We start from the raw sequence: 16,351 nt of genomic DNA on the forward strand, positions 1-16,351 counted from the left end.
GTGGACTCCAGACCCAGTGGTCGGGCCACATCTGACGCTTTCGTTTTGCAGGACATCACGAGGAGATCTAAGGGCTGAGCAGATTTTGGACGCATCAGGTAATATCCAACACTTCTTGTATTTGAATTGGTTGTTGAATTCTAGTTTAGGTTGATTAGAATTTGTTGCTTGGGTGCTCTTGCCTGTGAACAAAGATTACTTGGGTGCTCTTGCCCATGAACAAGGATTGTAAAGGGTACTCTTGCCCTGTAACAAAGATTGTAAGGGTTTGACTCTCTACCCATCGTATTGAAAGAGATTCATTAGTGGAATACTCTCTTGAGGCTAAGAGAGGAGTGGACGTAGACTTGTAAAGTCGAACCACTATAAATTCTTGTGTTGTGATTGCTTGTCTTATTGAATTTCATTTAAATTATCAATTTACCTTGAAATTGCAATCAAACCGAGAATTTGGTATAATCCACGAGGTACAAGCTAATCACCCCCCTCTAGGTTGCACCAACAGGAAGGATATCGGAAAGGATCACGAGAGGCAAGGAATGGAAGTATCTAACCCTAAGTTGATATAACTAAGTAGATGACTTGCATTGGGCTAAGATTAACCCTGACATGTGCCAATACTCAGACCAATGGTGATGTGAGAGAGCGGTGACCTAAACCCCAGCCATGGAATGTCTGAGAGGGATGTACGACCCAATTACCATCAGAGAACCCAGGATACCGAGATGGTTGATGGAGAGTGATTTGAGACCTACCCAGAGAAGTATAGTGATATGACTTAAAGCATGTCTACCAATAGAGACCAACATATGTAGAGTTAGAAGCATACTTGCATTCATTGTTCTTCTAATTGCCTTTATATTGCTTTGGATTGTGTGTGAAAATGTTTATTGTGATTGGACTACTTGCTAAGTTCTTTTTGAGCTTACCCTTTGGTGGACTTGTTTTTAAATGCTTTTGCAGGATCGGAAGAGAACCCGTGCTATGGTACGGAGGACCCTTCCTTACATGGTGCAGCTCCGAAAATCCTTGGAGAAGGTCATGACCAATGGTGTGACCAGCACACAGGTTTGGACTACACTGACGGCTCCTATTGATGGTAGCCGGCATCGTCTTATTCGCCATTGGGACCGTGAGATAGAAGCTGACCCGAAGTTACAAGAGCACAACCCTATGGTGAAGAAGTTGAAGACTGAAGAAAGGGGGGAGCCGACAGAAGATTTTGATTAGTTTACTCTTGTTCTTCTAGACTTTTATTTTAATTATGATAGCTTTAGACTTTGTTTTAGATTTCGATCTACCTTTGGCTTTTGTTTGTGGGGTATATTTCTGCTATACTCTACAATTATCTTTTGATTTGGTATTGTTATTTCTGCACTTTGATGTTTTTTTGTGATCTTTTTGTGATCTATTCTTGATTTTATTATTAAATTACTTGAATATAATGATTTGTTCTTGCTTCTGATTGTGTTATTGTGTTAAGTGGATATGATCATTCCTAAACTTGATCTTCGGGGTTGTGGAACACACCTCCGAGTAATCCAGATAGGGTGTCGACTGGAGGGATGTGATAAATGGTATAAGAGCATGTTCCTAATACTTAAACCATGTTTGTTTAAGCTTGTTTAGGTGATTTTGGATTTTTTTTTTGATCTCTAACTTGAAGGTTATAGATTCGGAATTCGAGGTGAGTACGTTCACTCACAATATGCATATTTACATGTTTGTTATCATATGATTCGAATGTATGAGTTAGCCACTGTTGTTTTACTTTCTTTACATTATATTACTTTTGTAACTATAGTAGAATGTTCATATTGAGATTTATATATTAGAATTGATTATTGAATGATGTTGAATGTGATTTGGACTTGATTGTGATATGTATGAAAGCATGTGTGATGTGAATGCCTAAGTTGTGATTGGGGAATGAGGAATGCCCTTTTGGTGTTTTTGTCATTGGACACCAGTGGAGGTGGTATGGGATGCATTCCTATGGTGCCCCTTGGCACTTTCCATGCAGCCAGTACCCTATCTGGCATACCCGAGTGTGTGATTCATAGCCCCAAAGATCAGTATCGAAGAAATCAACCTTCCATATTTACAATAATATAATCAAGAGTAAGACTATAATCAATGTTTAACTATATTAATTGAAAGATCAAAATAAGATTCAAAAGAATAAATAACATAATCAGAGTGCGGAAAAAGAATGATACCAATAGTATAATCAAATGTAGAGTGTAGCGGAAAATCACTCTACAGTAACAGCGGAAATGTAGATCGAAACTAAAAAGAAAGATTACAATTGATTCCCAAATTGGAAAGAAAGAAGTAAACTAATCTAAACAAATGTTTCCTCAAATCTATAATTAGTATGTCTATAAGAAAAAGAGATGATGTTCCATCGCTGACACACAAGTACTAAGGTTGGACTAATCCTGATAAGCTCCAGCTTCGTACTCGTAGTCTTCACCGTAGCCAGTACCTTGGGTACCGTATGAGTCATCCGCTTGGGCTTCATAGTACTGGCACTCATAGTCATTTGTATGTGCAGATAAGTCTAACAAAGATGTTGCAAAAAGGAGTGAGTTCAAAAGAACTCAACAAGACAATCTATTCTATAATAACAAAATAAAGCATGATAGCAAAACATAAAGGATGCAAGATGATATGAAACAGACATGCATGTATGAATCTAACTCTATTTATGTTGGTCTCTAGTGGCACCATACTCCTTTGGGTAGGTCTTAAATCACTCTCTCTCAACCATCTCGGTATCTTGGGTTCTTCGGAGGTAATTGGGTCCTGCATCCCTCTCGGGCATTCCTTGGTCTGGGGTTTAGGTCACCGCTCTCTCACATCACCATTGGTTTGAGTATTGGTGCACGTCAAGGTTAAACGTAGCCCAATGCAAGTGTTCTACTTAGTTATATCAAGTCAAAGTTAGATACTTCCATTCCTTGCCTCTTGCGATCCTTTCTGGTATCCTTTTCACTAGAGTCAACGTATCCTATGGCCACAACCAACTCGGACTACGGAGTCACCAACCCTATTGGTCCTCCACAAATAGTAAACATGAAGCTCTTATGTCCTCTCACGGGTTGGTTACCGGTCTTGAACTCCCATGAGCCCAAGTCTACTACTGCAACCCTACCAATGAATGGCCCCACAATGGGATTCATGTCCTCTCACTGGTTGGTGACCAGTCTTGAGCACCTACAAACCCCTATTCTCGCCATGGGTTACTCGATCTCAATACCCTTCCAAATCGGGTCTGATATAACGGGGACATCCTAGCCTACACTGCTAGACAAGCCCTAGGTATGCCAACCAATAATTTGGGAAAGAGTCAAGGGGCACCATAGGAAATGTCCCATACCACTTACACTGATGTCCAAAGATAGAAATGTCAAAAGGACATTCCCCATTCCCAAATTATACTTAAGCAATCATATTCCCAAATCAGTCCTTCATATACACAATTGATAATCCAATACATAGAAAGATAATCATTCGTATATGATCAATTTAATAATAGAATTACATGAACAAGACCTACTGTAATTACAGTACTTACAACAATAATAAAATTATAAAGAATTATAAGAACAGTAGTAAGATCATGCAAATACGAATCATAAATAAGAGATCATGCATTTTAGGTTATTAGAGATCCTTACCTTAATTACTTAGAAGAATTCTGGAGAAATAAAGAGGATAGGTCCAAGGTTAACAAATAAACCCTCAACAAGCGTAGTTCAATCATTAGGAACAAACTCACGAAGATCAGAAGTCAAACGGATCAAGACAGACAACAAAAACAGCTACGTCCACTTGGGCCGGGTTGGCTGGGTGGCTTGGGCTATCGACCCAGGCAATCAACCCAATGAATAGTACGGAACATAAATATGAATTTTGATCCGAAACTCAACTTCCGGGTGTAACATCCACCCAGCCGGTACCCTACCTGGCATACCCGAGTGTGTGATCCACAACCTCGAAGATCAAGTATCGAGGAAATCATCCTCCCACATATACAATAACATAATCATAAACAAGATATAATCAATGTAACATTATATAAACAATGACATCAAGATAAAAAGAAGAGAATGACAATATAATCAGAGTGCGGAAAAAATGATACCAATATAATAATCAAAATGTAGAGTGTGCGGAAAGTCACTCCACAACCACAGCCGAAAAGTAGATCGAAAGTAAAAGAAAAGATTACAACTTGTTCTCAAAAGAAAGGAAAGAAAAGAAGTAATCAAACTAAACTAAGGTCTCTTCCAACTTATAAAGAATGTCTTCATAAACATAAACTTTAGAAATCAAACACGGCCGCTTCCACTCCGAGGTAGGGCTAATCCTGGTTCGCAGCATTATCACACAAGGAATCTTCACCGTAATCTTCGTAACTGCTAGCACCTTGTAGTATGCATCATCGGCTTGCGCTTCATAGTACTGGCCTTCATAGTCATCAGTAACTGTAGGATAGTCTAACAAAGATATTTGCACAAAAAGGAGTGAGTTCAAAGGAACTCAGCAAGGCAAGGTATTCCATAACAACATAAATAACATGATAGCAGAACATAGCAGATGCAAGATGATATGAAATAGACAATGCATGTATGAATTTAACACTATATATGTTAGTCTCTATAGGCAGACATGCTTTAAGTCATAGCACCATACTTCTTTGGGCAGGTCACAAATTCACTATCCCTCAACCATTCCAGAATCTTGGGTTCTCCAGTGGTAATTGGGTCTTGTATCCCTCTGGACATTCCTTGGCTGGGGTTTAGGGCACCGCTCTCTCATGTCACCATTGGTCTAAGTATTGGCGCATGTCAAGGTAAAGCCTAGCCAAATGCAAGTCATCTACTTGGTTATATCAACTTAGGGTTGGATACTTCCATTCCTCGCCCTGGGCGATCCTTTCCAGTTCCTTTCCCCCTAGAGCCATTGTAACCTATGGCTACAACCAACTCGAACTAAGGACTCATCAACCCTATTGGTCATCCAAAAATAATAAACGGGAAGCTCTCATGTCCTCTCACGGATATAACTCACCGGTCTTGAGCGTCCATGAGCCCAAGTCTACTATTTACGACCCTACCAATAAATGGCCCCCGCAATGTGTTCCATGTCCTCTCACGGGTTGGTTGCCGATCTTGAGCCCCCATAAACCCACATTGCTACCACGGGTTACTCAGTCGCAATACCCTTCCGAATCGAGTCTAATATAACAGGGACATCCTAGCCAACACTGTGAAACCCAGCCCTAACCTTGACCCGGAAACCTTGTTGTTTGTAGGTTTGAAGACCCGAAGTAAAGGAAGAAGCCAACTATGGGCCATCTCAGTGGAAGACATAGTGTTTAACCCATAACCCATGGAAGTTGATGATGGTGTTCCATACTTGGAAGCTTTCTTGGATTTGGAAATGAAACTGCACCTTGATGATGATGAGACTAGTTGATGGACTTAAAGTGTAGTTGGACATGATTTGAAGGCATTCCTCTATACTAGGTAAGTCATATGTTGTATTGGGAGAAGCTCATTGGGTTTGAACTTGATTTGTACCTTCATTTCCCTGTTTTGGCCTTGCTGTCTTGCTTGGTCGACTGGGTGGTCGATTGGGCCAATCGACCAACAGGGACATAATCTACCAAAGATCCTCTGTTAGGTCTGTTGGTGCTCTATATAATAGAAGTACGTGTTTCTTAGCCTTTTTTGTTTCTAAAACCCTCAGAGAACGTGGGAAGACTCTCTTAAAGCCTCTCCTTGGTGTTTGTGAAGAACTCTTGCAAGATTTCAAGTTCTTCATCTCTTGTATGGTTAGTAAACTCTCTTGTATGGTATTGATCTACTATTACTATAATTTATTCTCTGTCTTGAGATTATGAAGAAGATGCTGCATCCTTGCAACCATCTCTTCTACAATCTCCATTCATTCTTATGGTACTATGATCTTCATATTGATCTTAACCATGATCCTTGTGATTTCTTCATGAAGCCATGATCATTCTTTTGAATTGATTTCTCTAGCATGTTAGGTCTATTTTGCATGTTAGTTTCATGTATGATCTACTGATTATGTTTTCTACTAGAATGAGATCCTATAATCTCTTGTTTTTCTCTTGAGTTCATAGTGTGTGTTCATTAAAAACTATGAATTTTACCAAATTAGAAAGTCATATTTCCAAATTAGTAAGTAGTATCATTGTTAGTGTCTAATCTATGCTATTTTAGTGTTAGATTACTATTTTAGAGGTTTCCTCCAAGTTTCGTAGTGTTTCGGATCTTGTAGAATGAGTTTAGGATACAAAATCAGATTTCTGCTGTGTACTGTTTAGGTGGTTGATTGCTTGGTCGACTGGGCCAAGCTACCACCCAATCGACCAAGGCTGACAGTAGCTGTGTTCTTCGTTTGATTTGATTCATTTGATCTCCGATCTTTTAGGCCTCTTTGCTAATGTTGTATCTATGCTTGTTTAGGGTTTATTTGCTAAGTTTGGAACCATTCTCTTTGATCTTTGAAATATTCATCGAAGCTATTTAAGGTAAGGACATTTGTTTCCATAATTACATAGATTGCGTAAATCTTAGTTTCTATTTTGGGAATTTCTTAGATTCACTACCATTATTGTATTTTCTTAATACTATATTACTGCTATAGTACTTCAAGTACAGTAGTACCATATTCATGTATTCTTTTGTTATTATGAATACTTATTCTTGTCATTTACATATGCGATTGATCATGTTTATATGCATCTTTCTATATGATGAATTATCAGTTGTGTATGTTATGACTGAATTGGGAATGTGATTGAATGGGTATGATTTGGGATTGGGAAGTGTCCTTTTGACATTTTTGTCCTTGGACATCAGTGGGAATAGTATGGGATACTTTTTATGGTGCCCTTCGACACTTTCCCGAATTATTGTTTATCATACCTAGGGCTTGTCTAGCGGTGTTTGGCTAGGATATCCCTGTTATATCAGACCCGATTCGGAAGGGTATTGAGACTGAACAACCCGTGGTAGCAATGGGGATTTGTGGGCCATCAAGACCGGTAACCAACCCGTGAGAGGACATAAATCACATTGTGAGGGGCCATTTATTGGTAACGTTGCAAATAGTAGACTTGGGCTCATGGGCGTTCAAGACCGATAACCAACTCGTGAGAGGACATGAGAGCTTCCCGTCTATTATTTGTGGATGACCAATAGGGTTGATGAGTCCGTAGTCTGGGACTATGCTGACTCTAGTGAAAAGGATACTAGAAAGGATCGCCGGGGCGAGGAATGGACGGTATCTGGACCTAAGTTGATATAACCAAGTAGATGATTTGCATTTGGCTAGGTTTTACTTTGACATGCGCCAATACTTAGACCAAACGGTGATGTGAGACAGTGGTGACTTAAACCCCAGCCATGGAATGTCCTGAGGGATGAAGGACCCATTGCCAACTGAGGATGAGTGATTTGTGAGCTACCCAAAGAAGTATGGTGCTATGACTTAAAGCATGTCTGACTATAGAGACCAGCATACATAGAGTTAGATTCATACATGCATTGTCTATTTGATATCACATTGCATCATGCTATGTTTTGCTATCATGTTATTTATGTTGTTGTGGAATAACTTGCCTTGCTGAGTTCTTTTGAACTCACTCCTTTTTGTGCAAATATCTTTTGTTAGATTACTCTATAGGTGTTGATTACTATGACGGCCAGTATGAGGAAAAGTAAGCTGAAGAAGCATACTTCACGCAAGGTGTTGGCAGTTACGAAGATTTTGTGATGATCCCTCGTATGATCATGCTACGTACCATGATTAGCCCAACTGTAGAGTGGAAGCGGCCGTGCTTGATTTCTGAAGTTTATACTTATAAAGATGTTCTTTATAAAGTAGAAGATACTTTAGTTTAGTTTGATTACTTCTTTCTTTCCTTTCTTTTGGAATCGGTTGTAATCTTCTTCTTGACTTTTGAACTACATTTCTGTTGTATTTTGTGGAGTGATTTTCTGCAAACTTTACATTTTTGATTATTATATATTGATATCATTATTTCCGCACTTTGATTATATTTGTCATTCTCTCTTCTTATCTTGATCTCTTGTTTATGTTATTACACATTGATTATATCTTGTTCATGATTATGTTATTGTGCATGTGGGAGGATGATTTCCTCGATACTTGTTCTTTGGGGCTGTGGATCACACACTCGGGTATGCCAGGTAGGGTACCGGCTGGGTGGATGTGACAAACACCGCTAGACAGGCCCTAGGTATGACATACAATAATCCGGAAAAGAGTCAAAGGGCACTATCGGAAATGTCCCATACCACTTCCATTGACGTCCAAGGACAGAAATGTTAAAAGGACATTCCCCAATCCCAAATCATACCTAATCAATCACATTCCCAATTTAGTCATAACATACACAACTGATATTCCATCATATAGAAAGATACATATAAACGTGATCAATCGAATATGTAAATGACAAGAATAATGTCCATACATGATCAAAGTAATAAGAACATACATGAACAAGGTACTACTGTACTGAAGTACTTACAATAGTAAAATCATATTAAGAAAATATAAGAACAATAGAGAATCTATGAAATTCCCAAATTAGAAACTAAGATTCAAGCAATCTATGTTAATATGGAAACAACTTTCCTTACCTTAAATAGATTTGAAGAAAATCTAGAGGAACAAGAGATCAAGTCCAAAGTTAGCAAATAAACCCTAGACAAGCATAGATACAACATTAGGAAAAACCCTTAGAAGAGTGGAGGTCAAACAGATCAAATCAGACGAAAACCCAATGTTGTCCATGCCTGGCAGCCTGGTCTAGTCAACCAGCCAGTCGACCAGGTGAACAATGTTCGTAGCCAAACTGAATTTTGGTCCGAAACTCATCTTCCAGGATTCAAAACACTCCAAAATTTCAAAGGAACCTTAGGAATAGTAATCTAAGACTAACTAGCATAGATTAGACACCAAACAATGATCAAAACCATGACTTTCTATTTTTAAAACATGACTTTCTAATTTGATCAAAACATGGTTTTCAATGAAAACAACCATGGATGCAAAGGAGAATGAAGGATTCACTCAAGAGGATCATTAGCATTAGATCAGAGATGAATACTAACATAAATCAGATCTAATATGCTAGAGAAATCAAATTAAAAGAATGATCATGGCTTCATGAAGAAATCATAAGAATCATGGCTAGAATCAAATATCAAGATCATAGCATCAATATAATGAATGGAGATTCATTCTCAATATTGGAGATTGTAGAAGAGGTGTTTGCAAGGTTGCAATACCTTCTTCATAATCACAGTAGTAGGATTAGATCAATACAAGAGTAAATCAATGAGAAGTATAAGAGATTACTAACCTTGAAGATGAATAAGAGATGAAGAACTTGAGATCTTGCAAGAGTTCTTCACTAACACCAAGGAGAGCCTTTGAAAGAGGCTTCCCACGTTTTCTAAGGGTTTTAGAAACAAAAGAGGCTAAGAAACATGAAGTTCTATTATATAGAGCACCAAAAGACCTAAACAAAAGATATTCTCGGATTCTATTAGCAGCTGGCAGCCTAGCTGGTCGATTGGCCTGGTCGACTAGGCAGTCGATAACAAGGCTTAGACAGGGATATGAAGGCCTAAATCACTCCAAATTGAAGTGGGCTTCTCCCAACTAAACAATTGACTTACCTAGCATAGAGGAATGCCTTCAAACCATTTTAAAATAGGCTTTAGGTCCATCAACTACACTCTCCTTCATCAAGGTGTAGTTTCTTTTCAAAACACAGCTAAAGCTTCCAAGTATGGAGCACCATCATCAATCTCCATGGGTTCCGGGTCAAACACCATGTCTTCTACTGAGATGGCCCATAGTTGTCTTCTTCCTTCACTTAGGGTCTTCGGACCTAAAAACAACAGGGTTTCCGGGTCAAGGTTAGGGTTAGATTTCACATTCTCCCGCCCTTAAAAGAAATTTTGTCCTCGACATTGAAAGCATACCTGGGCTTCCAAAAGGATGAGGAAACTTTTCCTTCATGTCTTCTTCTTTCTCCCAAGAAGCTTCTTCACGGGTGTGATTCTTCCATCGAATCTTTACCATAGTGATGGTACGATTTCGCAATTGTTTGTCCTTCTTGTCAAGGATTTCAGCTGACTCTTCATCATAGGAAAGATCAGCACTAAGTCCTTCAAGTGCTTGTTGTAGTATGTGTTTCGAAGCATCGAAACATGAAACACATTATGAACTCCAACAAGAGATAGGGGTAAGGCCAAACGGTATGTGATGGGTTCAACCTTTTCAAGAATTTCACAAGGTCCGATGAAGCGAGGGCTAAGCTTTCCTTTAACATTGAATCTCATCACACCTTTCATAGGTGATACTTTTAGGAAAACTTTCTCCCCAACTTGAAATTCCAAGTCGGTCCTTCTCTTATCTGCATAGGATTTCTTTCTTGACTAAGCAGACTTAATCCTTTCTCTTATCATATCAACCATTGCACTTGTAGCTTCAATCATTTCCGAACCTAAGACTTTGCTTTCACCGGTCTCAGTCCAATACAAGGGTGTTCTACAAGTGTTTCAGTACAAAGCCTTGAATGGAGCCATGCCTATTGTTACTTGGTAATTGTTGTTATAGGCAAACTCAACCAAAGCTAAGTGTTCATCCCAATTGCCACCCATATCCACAACACAAGATCTAAGCATATCTTTCAAAATCTGAATTGTCCGCTCAGATTGTCCATCAGACTGTGGATGATGAGCCGTACTCAAATTTAACTGGGTTCCTAAGGCTTTTGGCAAACTATTCCAAAACCTTGAGGTGAACCTAGGATCTCTATCAGAAACAATACTCACAGGCACTCCGTGCAGATGAACCACATTGTCCACATAAAGCCTAGCTAGCTTATCCAAAGTATGAGTGATCTTCATAGGAATAAAATGGGCTGATTTTGTCAACCTATCAACGATTACCCATACCGTATCATTACCTTTACTTGTTTGAGGCAAGCTAGTCACGAAGTCCATAGAAATGTCTTCCCACTTCCAACTAGGAACATGAAGGGCTGTAGAAGTCCAAATGGAGGTTGTCGAATGGCCTTCACATGCTGACAAGTTTCACACTTGGCCACAAAATCTTCCACATCGGCCTTCAAACCAATCCACAAAAAATGTTCTCTTAGATCCTTGTACATCTTAGTACTTCCTGGGTGTATTGTGAAAATCAACTAGTGTGCTTCCTTCAAGATTTCCTTCTTAATCTCTTCAACAACAGGCACACAAAGTCTTCCTTTAAACAATAAAGCACCATCCATAAATATACCAAAATCAGGATCCAACTAAGGATTCGAAGAAATCTTCTCAATCTTCTCCTTCAATTCCTGATTAGAAGTTTGTAGAGCAACAATTCTATCTCTATGGGTGGATCTTGCCGTCATGGCAGAAAGAACAAATTCCGAACCTTTAGGAACAATTTCCATTCCAAGTTCCGAAATTGAGAACAACAATGGTTGACTCAAAGCATTCAAATCCAACTCTTTTCTTTTACTTTTCCTACTAAGAGCATCAACAATCACATTTGCTTTACCAGGGTGATACTGAATGTCACAGTCATAATCATAGACCAATTCTAATAATCTTCTTTGTCTCATGTTCAACTCCTTTTGGGTAAAGAAGTATTTCAAACTTTTATGATCTGTGAGAATAGCGATTTTCTCACCGTATAGGTAATGTCTCCAAATCTTCAAAGCGAAGACAGCAGCGGCAAGTTCTAAATCATGAGTGGGGTAATTCCGCTCATATTCCTTCAATTGCTGACAAGCATAAGCTACAAACTTGCCATGTTGCATTAGAACGCAACCCAAACCAATGTTCGACTCATCAGTGTAGACTGTCAAACCACCAAAATCATCAGGTATAGTCAACACCGACGCACTTGTCAATCTATCCTTCAACTTTTGAAAATTCTTCTCACATGCATTGGTCCAAACAAACTTCTCTTCTTTTCTAGTTAGCTTAGTCATGGGGGCAGCCAACCTAGAAAAGTTCTCAATAAATCTTTTGTAGTATCCCACCATTCTTAGAAAACTTCTTATTTCTGTCACGGTCTTGTGTCTTTCCCAGTCGACAATTGGTTTCACCTTCTCAGGATCAACACAAATACCTTCAGCTGAAACCACATGGCCGAGAAATACTACCCTTGAGAGCCAAAAATCACACTTTCTAAACTTAGTATAAAGCTTCTTTTCTCTCAACCCTTGCAAAGTGAAACTAAGATGTCTCACATGTTCTTCTTGACTCCTCGAGTAAATCAAGATGTCATCAATGAAGAGGATCACAAACTTGTCAAGCACATCATGAAATACTCGGTTCATAAGATCCATGAACATGGCAAGAGCATTAGTCAAACCAAAAGGCATAACTCTAAACTCATAGTGACCATATCTCGTTCTAAGAGTTGTCTTGAAAATATCATTGGAATTCACTTTAAGTTGGTGATATCTAGATCTTAAATCAATCTTTGAGAACATGGCTGCACCTTTCAACTGATCGAAGAGGTCATCAATCCTGGGCAGCGGATATCTATTCTTAGTGGTCAACTTGTTCAACTCTCGGTAATCAATGCATAGACGCATCCTACCATCTTTCTTCTTCTCAAACAAAACCGGAGCTCCCCAAGGTGATACACTACATTGTATAAAACCTCGATCTAAGAGCTCTTTCAGCTGGTTCTGTAATTCCTTGAATTCGGTAGGTGCCATTCTATACGGGGCTTTAGATATCGGAGCAGCTCTTGGAATCAAATCAATCGAAAACTCAACATCTCTATCAGGAGGTAGTCTTGACAGATCATCCGGAAAAACATCTGTGACGTCACAGACAACCTTGACTTCATCAAGCTTCATCTCTTCCTTGACCTTGCTTCCAGGTGAAGCACTTTCCACTAATGCACAAGCTTGCATCAATGCGGTCAAAGTCTACCTACTAACTCTTCCTTTCTCACGTTGAAATTCAAAAACTGAATTTCCACAAATCAGAAATTGAATCTTCTTCGAAGACACAAAATTACAGCTTTATGAGCTGTCAACTAATCAATTCCCAATATAACATCAAAGTCTTTCAGGTCAAGTAGCACTAGATTGGCTTTCAGATTCTTTTCACAAACCGAAACAGGACATTCTTCTAACACTTTATCTAGTTTCACAATAGATCTAGTATGAGTACTAATCATCAAAAAAGTAGATAGGTTCTTTGGTGTTAGGTTAGTCTTCTTAACAAATGCAGATGAAATGAACGAATGAGATGCAACCATATCAAATAAAACAAATGCAAGTATAGAAGTGACTAACAAAGTATCTGTCACAACATCATGATTCACATCTTGTTCAGTACAAGATATACTAAACACTCTCCAGAAGGAGGGGGAAGAGCACTCTTCGCCAAAGGGGCAGATGGCTGATTCATCTTCTTAGGGCATGCACAAGCGAAGTGTCTGGTCTGCTTATAGATAAAGCAAATAGGGTCTCTTGGTCCAACTGGAGTCACTGCAACTGGAGGCTTTTGAATCACTGGTCTAGGATTCACATTCCCAGGCCTAGAAGTTGGAATATTCACTGCTGGTCTATTCCTACCGAATTGACTATGCTGACTGGCATGTGCAAATCCATAACTTTGACCTACACTCCTAGGTTGAAAAGCATGAGTAGGATAAGGCGTAGGTCTAGTGAATTGCCTCTCAGTACGATCAACCAATCCAGGATTCCTTGGCTGCCATGGCCTCTGAACACGAGCACTTTCTTTCTTAGTTTCTTCCGGCTTCTTCGAGTTTTGTACAATCTGGGCATAACTCTCAATAGGGAGTATAGTGATGTATGCTTTGATTGCAGGCCACAAACCTTTGAAGAATTTTTTGCCTTCGGACGATCAGGCTTCATAGAATCAGGTGCAAAGAAGAAAAGTTCTTCAAACTTTTGCTGGTAATCCAGCATAGGCATAGAACCTTGTACAAGAGCCATAAACTCAGCTTCCTTGGCATCTTTCACTGCTTCAGAGAAATAATTCTTACAAAAGCATCCATGAATAATTCCCAAGTAACCACACCAGCATGCAACAAGTCTTCAAGAATAGGTTGGGTGGAGGACCACCAAGCATCAGCTTCATGTTGGAGCTTTTGTTCGGCAAACAGAACCTTTTGTGCATCAGAACACTGTAGGTTACGAAAATCCTTCTCTAGTTCCCACAACCCCTTGTTCGGAAACAAAGTATCCTTAAAGACATCAGTGAAAGTAGGCATTTGCAACTTCAAGAAACTCTCCATCAGACGGGTATGAGGAGTTCCAGCTAATCTTTTAGCATTCGGGACTGCGGCATTAGGGTTTCTGTTCGCACTAGTACGAGTCTCATTATGAAGAGTCATGAAACTAGTCATCACATGATTGAACTGATTTGCTTGTTGCTGCATAATATTGACCATGATGTTGGCAATATCAAGGAAACTTCCTACTAGTAGAGCACTAGGTATATCATTGGTAGTCTGACCATTTGCATGAGTCTGCTGGTCAGAACCACCATCAGGTATGCTCCCATTTGGTATTTCTTCATTCCCATTGCTACTGGACCCAACATAATGATTCCTTAAAACAACCATTCTGCAAAACCGAAAGAGATCAAAACATCGAAAATCGTAGATTCATCAACAACCACTTGACCAAATGATTAAAACACTTAAATCATGCTTAGAATCATCAATATAGTCATCAAACAATCAATCATTGGTCAAAAATCACAAATTTCCAAAATTAAACAGCAACTAGGCATTCTGCCCTCAGCTGGTCGATTGGCTGGTCGACTGGCCAGTCGACCGAGGCTGTTGAACACGAAAATCAGCCTTTTAAGTGGTCTTTCTCTCTTCAAAATCATTTCATTCACACAAGACTTGAGGGAGGGCTCTAGAGATAGGTGTTACAAGGATTCCAAAGGTCATTCAAGGTTGTTTGGGTCTTCTACAACAACACCACAGCCTACTTTGTTCTTCATCATAAGGTAAACACTATTCATCATCTCTCATATTGTGTTCTTATCTTATATTTCTTGAAAAACTAGGAAATGCTTGTTGTTCTAGGTTAGACACATGATTAGGCATACTTAACAACATGTTTCCATAGTTTTCTTACAATGCCAAGCCTTAAACATCAAGCACAATAAAAAAGAAGCTTACTTTCATCGTTAACGCAACTGAAAATCCCCAATTTGGGAAAAAATTTGATTACTTTCAAACCGCTAGGAGTTTTAACACCAAAATTAGATTCTACATGCTTGAAATGATAAGGTAGATGTGTGCATGCAATCTGTTTGAACCAATTTCAACATTTTAAAAAATCCAACTTTGAACTAAAATGCAAAAATCCACTTTTCCTTCTTGCTGAATTTTTGACTTTAGACCAACATTTTGATGGATTGTCTTCAAATAAACATTCTTAGCATGTTATTCCAAGTATTATGCACATACTAGTATGTTCAAATTGCAATTTTGCCAAAATCAAAAATTTTCAAAAAATTACGAAAATACCCTTCTTGCTGATTTTTTCCGTAAACACACTAACATTCAACTTTTGTCTTTTCTACAGATATACACATCATGCCTCCACGAGGATGATAAATCGGTGCTAGGAGAGGTAGAGGCAAGGGTAGAGCATCGCTTCAGCCACTGGTTAGCGTTGGATTTCTAGGTTAGGGTTAGCGCTAGATTTCACTTTCTCCCCCCCTTAAAAGAAATTTCGTCCTCGAAATTGAAAACATACATGGGCTTCCAAAAAGATGAGGAAACTTCTCCTTCATAAGTTCCTCCTTCTCCCAGAAGCTTCTTCAGGGGTGTGATTTTTCCACCGAATCTTTACTAAGGGAATGGTACTATTCCACAATTGTTTGTCCTTTTTGTCTAGGATTTTGGTTGGCTCTTCATTGTAAGAAAGATCAGCATTAAGTCCTTTAGGTTCTCATTGTAGTATGTGTTCCGGATTCTCTATGTATTGTCGAAGCATTGATACATGAAACACATTATGAACTCCAGCAAGAGATTGAGGTAAGGCCAAACTGTATGCATCAGGTCCAACCTTCTCAAGAATTTCATAAGGTCCGATGAACCAAGAGCTAAGATTTCCTTTAACATTGAATCTCATTACACCTTTCATATGTGACACTCTAAGGAAAACTTCCTCCCCAACTTGAAACTCCAACTCAGTCCTTCTCTTATCCGTATAAGGTTTCTTCTACCTTGACTGGGCAGACTT

This window comes from Hakea prostrata, chromosome 1 (genome assembly GCF_041222555.1).
Source record: "Hakea prostrata isolate BN-2017 chromosome 1, UWA_Hpros_2, whole genome shotgun sequence".
NCBI classification, from domain to species: Eukaryota; Viridiplantae; Streptophyta; class Magnoliopsida; order Proteales; family Proteaceae; genus Hakea; species Hakea prostrata.